Genomic DNA, 10,864 nt, shown 5'->3' on the forward strand with positions numbered 1-10,864 from the left:
ATGATAGCAAAACAATTCCAGTAATAGTTTAAAAGCCACATCAAATCAAGAACACACTGGTGCACGTACACACGCTCGTCACCCCAATACCTTTCATATAACATAGATTCTAGGGTTAAATACTTTTAAATCCAAGTTTAGATATGTTACTTACCTCAAAATGCGCAAATCAATACTCCAAAAAGCCCTTACCTCGTGAATCGATCTACCTCCGAGCGACTCGAATCTAGCCAAAGCAACCTAATACCATCAATAATAGCTACAGAAAATAATTCCAAAAGATAAAGCTACGGTCTTGAATCAAATAACCAAAGTCAATCCTAAAATCGACCCTAGGCCCACATCTCAGAACCTGACAAAATTCACAAATTTCGAACACCCGTTCAGTTACAGGTCCAACCATACTAATTTCATCCAATTCCATCCAGTCACCAAATCTCACTCTCCAATAAAATAGTCTAAAATCCCAAATTTCATATCAAATTCACACTAACTAGGTGTAATAATCAATGGGTAATCAATATCTAACATCAAGAGTAATTAAACTTCACTTACCTCTTCAATTGTAGAAGCGTCTCTCACAAATCACTTCCAATGGAGCGTCAAAATAAAAAATGAGAACAAAACGACCAAACCCTCGTTTATAAGCTCTGCCCAGTGATTTTGCACCTATGGCTCACTTAACTGCACACGTCGTCCTGCTTCTACAGAAAAGTGGCCGCACCTGCGACTTCCTCCAAAAGCTGACCATCCGCTTCAGCGGAAAACAACTCGTATCTGTGTTCCTTGGCCTTCTAGAAACCTTCCGCTTTTGCGGTCCATCTTTCGCTTCTGCACATCAGCACCTGCGACTTCTTCCAGCCCCAGCCAAGCCCAGCCTTATCCGCACCTGCGCTCCAAAGGCCGCTTCTGTCGTGTCGCACCTACGACAAATCCCTTGCAGGTGAGATTGCACCAAAACTATTTCCACCAGCCATTCCTCTAAGTCAAAAAAATGATCTGACAATCATCTGAGACACCCCCGAGGCTCCCAAGACCCCAGTCCAAATGCACCAACCAGTCCTACAATATGTTAAGAACTTACTTGAAGCCTCAAATCACATCAAATAACATCAAAATCATGAATCGCACTCCAATTCAAGCCTAATTAAACTAATAAACTTTCAACTTCTAAAACTAATGACATACCTTACCAAATCAACTCCGAATGACCTCAAATTTTTCACACTAGTCCCAAATGACACAACAAACCTATTCCAACTCCCGAAGCTAAAATCTATTTCCGATATCAACAAAGTTAACTCTCGGCCAAATCTCCCAACCTTCCAAACCTTCAACTTTTGAACTTTCACCAAAAAGTATCAAATCAACCTACGGACCTCCAAATCAATATTTGTACATATTCCTAAGTCTAAAATCGCCAAACAAAGCTATTGGAACCATCAAAACTCTATTCTAGAGTCGTTTACACAAAAGTCGAACTCCGATCAATTCTTTCAACTTAAGCTCTCAACCTTGGGACTAAATTTCCCAATTTATTATGAAACTTCCCCAAAATCAATCCAACCACCCTGACAAGTCACATAAATATAAAAAAATATAGTAGAGGCAATAAATAGGGGAACAGGGCTACAATACACAAAATAACTGGTCGGGTCGTTAAAGAGGTAATATCCGATATCTAAGAATTTGGTTTTTACTCTTCTGTTGAGGATCATGTTATGCACATATATCTATTTTCATTGTTTTTACCTGACATGCCTCTTACATGTCTACTTTTATTATACTATAATTATTGGACCACTAGTAAGTATCAATATCGACCCTTCATCACTACTTCTTTAAGGGTAGGCTAGATACTTACTGGGTATGCATTGATTTACGTACTCGTACTACACTTCTGTGCTGATTGTGCAAGTACTAAAACAGGTACATTTGGTGGGCATCTTGGCGCATTGGCGCAACTATTGAAGCGACTTTGTGGTGAGATGTATTCCAAGCTACGATCTGTAGCACACGGAGTCCTCGTCTTAGTCATTTACTATATCCTCTTCATCTTATATTCTAGACATATATTGTATTAATATTGTACTTCCTAGTAAATGTTCATGTACTTGTGACACCGTGATTTTGAGGATTTTGACTCTCGTTCTTGATTGTATTTCTGTGATGATATTTAAATTTTTATTTTGACCACGTTTGAACATTTAATATTATTTCAGTACTTTTCTATAAAAACAGAAAAATATTTCTTAATTATTTAATCACTTATTACAAAATATGTTATGGACTATTGATCGATGTGTTTTTAAGTTGTTGGCTTGCCTTACGACAACGTTGGGCGCCATGACGGTATCTGGTGAGATTTAGGTCATGACATGAATTGTCTATATATACCTAACAAGTACTGTATATTTGCTCATAACTTGCTAATTTTGGGTAAATTCTAAATTCCTATTTTTTTTCCTTTTTTCAACTGTGATTTGGGTTTTGTAGAGAAATTTGTACATGTGTATTTGCCATTTTGATTTAATTGTGTATAATAATATTTTATATGGAGTGGGTGGTTATATTTATTTATTCGACTACTTTTGGGATCTATATTTTAAATTGTTGTCAGTCTGGTGACTTATTATTTGTTAATAAACTTGTGGTTGATTGTCGTCTGGTCATAGATGTTTGCTGGAACTAGGGCTTATTTTTCTTATTCTGATCGTAAGTTTCAAATTATTAAATATAAAATATTTGCATGTAGGTAACATGAAGAAGAAATCGGTTGTAAAGAAGCATAATTCTCCGACAGAGATAGCAACCGCAATGCTTTCAAAGCCTGCCACCTAGAAACGAAATACAATACTTCGGAAGCTTCCCCTAGTATAGCAAATGTTGAGCCTTCAAATCCAGCCACGAGAAAACAAAATGTAGATACTTCAGAAGCATCCCCTAGTAAAACAAATGTTGAGATTTCTAAGCGCGGTAGGAGAAAAAAGAACAGAGAGCCATTAAAAGCTACGAGTAGAAAAAAAACAAGATCAAGTTCTACATTAGTTGACAAGGGTATACATGTTAGTTTAAAACTTGTTGCAAGGAGTTTGGCGTTAGAGGATTTTAATGAGGAGGAGGAAGAAGATTGGACATGAATTCAGCACAAAATTAAATAAAAGAATTTGTTGCTGAAAAAGCAATTATCGAAGAAAAAAATGATAGTGTAGATAAAGTTTAGGTGGGAGGAGGATGAAAATGGTGATGATGCTCTAGAGGTAGATGTAAATTGTAGTGATGCTTCTGAAGAGGATGAAAATTGTGATGTTGTTTAGGAGGTTGATATAAATGCTGAAGAAGAAGAAGGAGGAGGAGGAGGAGGAGGAGGAGGAGGGGGAGGAGGAGGAGATTATGATGACGAAGATGATGAATAAGCTGAAGATGGTAAAGATGAGTTAGAAAGTGAAACAGATGGAGCAGGTGAAAGTGACCAGGATGTTCTATCAATTTCTATGTTTGTAAGGGCAAGCGACACATCTAAATATAAATTCTAGTGTAATTGATGTTTGAATCGGTCATGGGACAAATTGTTTTAGTAAATTAGTTATAATTTGTGATTTTTGTATCTACCTTTATGTTATGAAACTACCTTTTTGGCGATAAACTATTCTTGATATAATATTTGTTTCGATGCACTTCTTTTTTATATTACAACGAACTAGAGATTGAATAATCGACAATGTTTCTAGTAATAAACTAACTTAATCATCCCTCCAATATAATAATATATAGGAATATGCCCTACCACCAGTTCAATGCTTCCATCAGCATCATCTTCTGCATAAACATCCATTGCTAAAATATTTTCAAGTTCAACCACCTTTAGGTGCAGAACTATTATTTCACGCTTAAGAATGTCCTTTTCCTACTTTAAACTGCTGATAAGGTCAGCAATCCTTGGATCTAGAATATCATCATCCCATTCCCAAAATCGACATCTTTCATTTAATCCAACAAAATCGAAAAAAAATGAACACAAAATTTGAAATCCTGAAAAACGAATGAAATTATTAAATTTATCTTATCTTAGGTTTTAAACATTTTGAGAATGGCCTACTAGCATTCACTGGAGTTGTAGATGTGAACTGACTCGCAGCAATGCACAATGACAGTTCTTTCTCGACCGAAACGACACTCGATCATTGACTCATCTTCTTCAAAATTTGACTAATGCTTATTCGGAAGTAAAAAATGGACTTGAAATGTGAGTAATTTTGGTCTTTATCTTGAAATGCGAATAATTTTGGTCTTAAGATGGCTTGTCATATGGGTAATTTTGAACGAGTCAAAAAAGGGTTTGGTTAGGGATAGGCAATATGGACATATTTTAATTTATTAACAGTACGTGTTATCTATATAAACCTTGAATCCTAACCCCAACCCTGAACCCTAATCCTTAACATTCAACCTAAATTAATAGATATTCTTAATGGTCGAGTGTTAACATCAGGTTGTGTCCTCCACTCTTACTGTGGTCGAGAATTTACTAAAATAATAATTACATTATGTTCGACCTTAGTTTTTATTTTATTTTATATCTTTTAAACATTTTATTATTCACCATGGAACATTTAAAAATACTAGAATTGATAATGTATTTTATACTATTAAGGGTTGGCCATTCTACCACTTGTAACAACTAAACAAACATGACCTCGTATAAGATTGTTGTATAGTGAAGTGATGTCAACAAGTAATATCTCTAAGTAGATGAATATTGTATAATAAATATTGGGCTATATTTGTCACGACCCAAATCCATAATAGGTCGAGACTGCACCTAATGTTGTCGTTAGGCAAACCCACAACTGTAACTACTATCTACTTACCCCTTTCTAACAATTTTAAGACGGAAGTTTTTCTTTTTAGAGAACACTTTAAACTAGATTTCATGTAACTATGACAAGTCTTTTTAACAAAAGACCAACATAATAAGTACATACTCTGCGGTGGTAGGAATGACGAGTACAACATTACATAAACGCTACAAATCCCCAAAACTCGCGTCACAAGGACATAAGCAATCTAGAGAATATACAAACTACAAAAACGATTGTCTGAAAGTGATAGACATGAATAGTAAATAAGGTAGAAGGAGATTTCGGTGCTATCGTAGCAAGGCAAGCAGCTCACTACTAAGTCTCTGTAGATGATTGGCTACACACCCGCGTGACCACTAGTAGAACCTGTCTCAGTACCTGCACATTAGTGCAGAAGTGTAGCATGAGTATGAAAAAATAATGCATATCTAGTAAGTATCTAGTCTAACCTCGAAGAAGTAGTGACGAGGGGTCGACTTGACACTTACTAGAGGTCGATAATAATAATAATATAAGTGCATAGAGTAGACATGGTGAGTATACAACAAGTATCAATGAAGCATGTCACGCCCCAAAACTGAGGGACGCGACCGGCGCTCAACCGAGCAAGCCGGACTGAGTAAGCCTATTAGGTTTCATTCTACCCAAAAATTAATTAATGAATAACAAGGAGATTAACTCCATAAATCCTACTTTATGAGCATTACATTGACAATTTTTATCTTTGTCTTTCATTAACAGTTCAACCATACTAACCAAATTATTACAATTAATAGATACGAAGGAACCATTCTAAAAAATGACAACATATCTAGTTTAAATTTTCAATACCCGACACCACCCACAACCTGTCTACGGAGCCTTTAAATACAACTGAAGAGTAATATAAAAATGCCGGCAACAAGGCTCCAGCTATACCTCGAAATACAAAGTAAATGATAAACAACGGTACAGAACCCCGAAATGAAGTGGGGCTCACCAAGTCAGCTGAAAGGGAGATGCGTCACTAGCTGCGACCAACACTGCCTGCTATGGAACCACCTACATCCATTTAAAGACGTAGCGCCCCCGGCAAAAGGGACATTAGTGTCGTCTAATAGCACTAGTATGTATAACTAAACACCATCTCATTAGAAAGAACAACCATACAAGAACAAAGAAATCATAAGGATTCAACAAAAGCTTTAAACAATCATCACATCATCAAATAAAAGGAATCACATAGCTTTAACATAATTTTCATAGCTTTAGTTTGGGGCATTTAATTCTGTTCATCATCATTCACAATACAACCGCTTTCTTGAGCGGAGTCTGATCACGACCCAATCGGCTAGGTTGCCTCATTTGAGACGTGTACCTCAATCACAATTCATTCTCACTTTTCGGAATTCAATATCAGCACAATACCACCATGTGTGCGGTATGACATCCGATCATGGCCCGATCGGCTAGGCCGCCTTACCAAGGCGTTGTTCCTTTCTCATTAGTCATCTCATTTCAATCTTTATTTCACATATATCAATTCATAGGCACTTAGGGCCATAATTATCACCTCATACTTGGCACTAGGCCACATTTCACACCTCACATTCCACATCACTTTCACTTTCAACATCAAACTTACAATTGAAGATAATGGGCACATACAAGAGCAATTCAAGTTGTAAGCATAGAAAGGAATTCTCATGATTCGACATAATAATCACAATTTAAACTTGACTTGAAATCTAGGCTATTTAGCATATAGTTCATATTCTTTACATATCCCCAATTTACCAAGAATAGCACATTGAACACATTGAGACACGCCTTTCACATATATTCTTGCAACACCAAATCCTTTGAAATAACTAATACTACATAAATCAAATTTCGGACTTACAACATATGTGGGGACACCATGGGAGCTCAATTTCTAAGAAGAGGGGGTTTTAGCCATACATACCTTGTTTAAGCTTTCCTTTAGTTTCTACAATCCTCCAACACCTCTAGCACTAACAATCTATAAGGAGATAGCAGGAATCGATTAATAATTAGGAAGATTACCCATGGTGTAACTCTCTTAGGAATTTCGTCAAACACCTAACATGTGAAGTAGTCTACAAGGTCTGAAATTGGAAATTCCTTCTTCCCTCAACCAATTTTAACAGGAACTACCCAAATTAGTTCTTTAATATCACATACTACAACTTAGTCCCACACGCATGGCCTATTTCTAATACCCCACAACATATTTGAACCCTTAACCTCTTACATGAAATCTTGGAAGAAGGACTTCCCCGGATGGAGGACAATCAAGTGGTTATCTTCCTTGATTCTTGAAAACTTGAGCAATATTTGGGTGATTATGAAGTTAGGCTCCTTCTCTCTCTTTATCTCTCTATATGCTCTCAACTCTCTCTAAAATCAGTAGAAAATGACCCCAAATGAAGCCCCAAAGCCTATATATTAAAATGGGGTTGGGTTATAAAAATAGGAAAAATAAGCCTCCGAAATCGGGTCTGCGGTCGCATAATGAACCGCAAAACAAGAATGTGGGTCGCAAAATGCATAATGGAATTAGTGCCCAAAACTGGGCTACACTGGTCCAGTTTGCAACCAAATTTGCGATCACAGATCGATTATGCGGACCGCATAATGGTTTTGCGATCGCAGAATTGACACAGGATCACATTTTTCTAGTCTTTGGTAATTTGATCATAACTTTGTGTAGGAATGTCCAAATGATGAACGGTTTGAAGCGTTGGAAACTAGACTCAAAAACCTTTCATTTGATAGGTTGTCCATCTCTAAAACTTTATATATATATATATATATATATATATATATATATATATAGAGAGAGAGAGAGAGAGAGAGAGAGAGAGAGAGAGAGAGAGAGATATGCTCGTTCAAATTGTGGACTTGTGCAAACTCATTTGGAATTTTATCCCATTATGATATTTTCTAACTTGACTTAGACTTAGGCCTCCAATTAGACCCCACATTACTTATTATATGACTTATATACTTATTTACCAAATCCAATTGATTCCAATCATGTTAATAGCACATAAAACATTATAATTAACCTCCATGGCACCACGAAATCCTAATTTACTTAGCGAAATTTTTCGAGGCCTTACATTCTCCCCCGCTTTGGGTCATTCGTCCTCGAATGAGAGGTAGAGCCCCCCTAAACACCTAACATAACATATCTCTTTTCTAACCCATCTCAAGTCCCTAAGTTTTGACTAACTCCCAAAAAATTTCAGAAATTTCGGCAGAGTCTCCTTTGTAACTAGGCCTATCCACCTGCCAGAGAACCACCAAAACCATCCTAAAAACACATCCACAACTTGACAAAACACCATAATGTATATATCAATAACACGAACCTCAGCATTACAAGCACTACATTTTCATAATGATACCTGGATATGGACTTAACATTTTTAAATATTGCACATTTTTAAATCATAACACCTAGAAGGTACCTTTCAAATCAAAACCAACTGCTATACAATCAAGAGAAAACATTTTATTTCCACAACACTCTCGGCCTTCAATGTGGCCTCTTATACTTAGAGACTTTGCCAGAACACATTCACAAAAGGAATAACCACCCCTAAACTTACCTAACAAGGATGACAAGTAGATACCCTTCATAGGCCAACTATCCATTACCTCCACCTTCAGTAATCTCCACCGAAATGATGCACAAGGGATTTCCAACTACATTCTTAGACATAGACATATGAAAACATAGAATACATGGAGAACAACGATTGGGAACATCATACTCATAGCACGGCCTAATGTGAACTACACTTATTTCACCTTCATTATCAATTCACGTAACATCTTTAGGGGGAAATATTGAGAATAACTCATTCACCCTCCTAAACTCTAAATCTCTACGCAAACACCCATGCTAAACCTTTGATGACCTTCAACAATTACTCTAAGATGTGCTGTCATTAACTGACCAGAAAAATTTACCAATCGAATATATGTGATCATACGGGGATGCTTCCTCTTTGACATGTGTGAACCTTCAATACCCAATAGATTCAATACAATAAGGAGCAACAGAAATCCATTAATGTGCTGAGTAGAGTATTTCACAAGGTTATATGCTAAGAGACACGAAGATTACTACTAACAACACTAACATGGTTAGCCATGGTGACGACATCAATTATTAGACAAATGACGCACATTGGTAACTAGTACATTTGCAATAGGAATCATTAAGGAGGAATATTCAAGTATGTGACCCAGTCATCTCCTGGAGTGTAGGGAAAATTCGTTTATCAAGAATGAGAGTACTCTGGCACCTTGAATGCGATATGGGTTTCAAAATACATGAAGTTGAATTACACTCCTAACATTATCTTACACAAGGAATATATGCCACAAGCCTATGAGGATGAAAAGAAGTAAACACTTATGAGATTATCATATTGTAAACAGCCTAACCTTTCCTGATAATTGACTCTATATGAGAGAACTAAAGATACGACAACTTGTCTTCCAAATCAATATGCTCATGATATGTGCAAAAATCTGAAGGCATCTAATCTCAACCTTTCACGAGTGAAACCACATAGCTAGTACATCCTACCATAGGGGTGAAATCGTGTATTGGTTAGAGGGGTTCTAATGGTTGATGTAACGCTCCGGGAAGAAGGACAATTAAAACTCCTATTCTCCTTAAGCAAGTGGAATTCCAGGGGTAGCAAAATTTCTCGCACATGACAATGACATTGTCAATAATCCTAGAAGCCGAGTGAGCAGAAGGCCACATAACCCATCCAATCTGACCCATTTAAGACTTTTGTAAAGGGGACACACTTTGATTTGAAATCATGGCAATATAAGCTTGAACTTAAGGAAAATCATTTATTTTGGAACTCATGAGACAAGCCCACGTAGCCCTAGAAAATTGTTAACAATGGCGAGAAAGTACTTAAAACCATTACGAGTTGATGTAGAATAAGGCCTCAAAGTGTCCACATGAATAAGTTTGAAAGAATGAGATATCTTAATGTATTTATCGGGGGAAAGTAACCTAGGTTATCTAGTCACAAGGACAAACAGAGCAGGTAAATGGTTGTTAGAAGAACATCTACAAGGAATACCAGCAATATTTATTTATTCTAATAAAAGGAATATGTCCCCGCCCTTGATGCTATAAGACTTCCTCTTTGATTCCATAAAACATAAAATGATATTTACAATGAGAGTTATCAGATGAAATAGATAGTAGGGCAGCAAAACTAATGAGCACCATTTGGAACCAACAAGTTTAAACTGAGTTGAAGACTTTAGAAGTCTATAGTAAAGAGGAATTTACCCACTTCCAGTGTCTTTTTTTTTTTTTTAAGGGGGGTTGTAGAGTACAAAAAAGTGAGGTGAATTGAATCAAATCATATATTTGGATAGCTAGTCGAGAAAATGAGATAACATCATATTGAAAAAAAACATGGAGAAACGACACATGATGCAAAGTAAATGAAAAGAAAGTGAGAGAGCCTATGGAAGTAACCTTTACATTGTAACCACTAGGAAGGGTGGTAATATAAGGGATTATGAGAAGCTAAATTTTTGAAAGAAGATCTCTGTATGTAGTCACATGATGTATAGCTCCAAAATTCAAAAATCCAATTATGTTAAGCAACTCTACTTCACAATGAAGTACTACAACACACTTCTACACAACTAGCTATTTCCAGCCACATTGGGAGAATAAGACTTGACTGAGAGAAAGGCTTTGACATATGAATGTGTTACATGGTTATTGCTACTTTGTCGACCCAAAACCAAAAGGTGAGAGTTAGACTGATAAGCAGATCGTTGCACTAGCACATGTGTAGATAATCCATTATCGAAAGGAGATCATTCAATCTCAGCAATAGCGGCATGCTATGAACCCTTGATGAACTTGAAGTGAGGTGGGAACCCAATGAGATAGTATAAAATAATCATGGAAGGTTTGTGGATGTTCATAATGAGTTCTC

This window comes from Nicotiana tabacum, chromosome 3 (assembly GCF_000715075.1).
Source record: "Nicotiana tabacum cultivar K326 chromosome 3, ASM71507v2, whole genome shotgun sequence".
NCBI classification, from domain to species: Eukaryota; Viridiplantae; Streptophyta; class Magnoliopsida; order Solanales; family Solanaceae; genus Nicotiana; species Nicotiana tabacum.